This window comes from Seriola lalandi, unplaced genomic scaffold, assembly GCF_002814215.2.
Source record: "Seriola lalandi dorsalis isolate HSWRI2012SDOR001 ecotype SW California unplaced genomic scaffold, Sedor1 jcf7180002054657, whole genome shotgun sequence".
Lineage (NCBI taxonomy): Eukaryota > Metazoa > Chordata > Actinopteri > Carangiformes > Carangidae > Seriola > Seriola lalandi.
Window position 1 is genome coordinate 165,765 of NW_019525210.1, and position 500 is coordinate 166,264.

The following is a 500-nucleotide window of genomic DNA, read 5'->3' on the forward strand; positions in this document are numbered from 1 at the left end:
GAGGTTTTTGTACGACGCTTTTTCACTGTGTGAACACATACTGACTGTTGATATAGTGAAAACTCTGACAGTAGTAAACTGCTGCATCTTCAGTCTGGACTCCACTGATGGTCAGAGTGAAGTCAGAGTTTGATCCACTGCCTGTAAAACGACCTGGAATCCCTGATGCTCGAGTGGAAGCAGCGTAAATAAGGAGTTTAGGTTTTCCTCCATCTCTCTGTTGGTACCAGGCTAAGTAGTGGTTGTTGCTATAAACATAAACAGCCTGACTGGTTCTACAGCTGATGGTGATGGAGCCTCCCAGAGCAGAGCTCACTGCTCCAGGCTGAGTCACTGTGACCTGTCCTCTGGACTCTGAGGACACAGAGACAGAAACATAAAGCAGCGTCATGGTTTTGTCGGCTTCATTTCAGAGGGACGGATGTTGATAGAGGAGAGGAGTTTGATTCTCTGGACTTTACCTGTGAAGCAGCAGCAGAGGAGAGTCCAGATGAGGACGG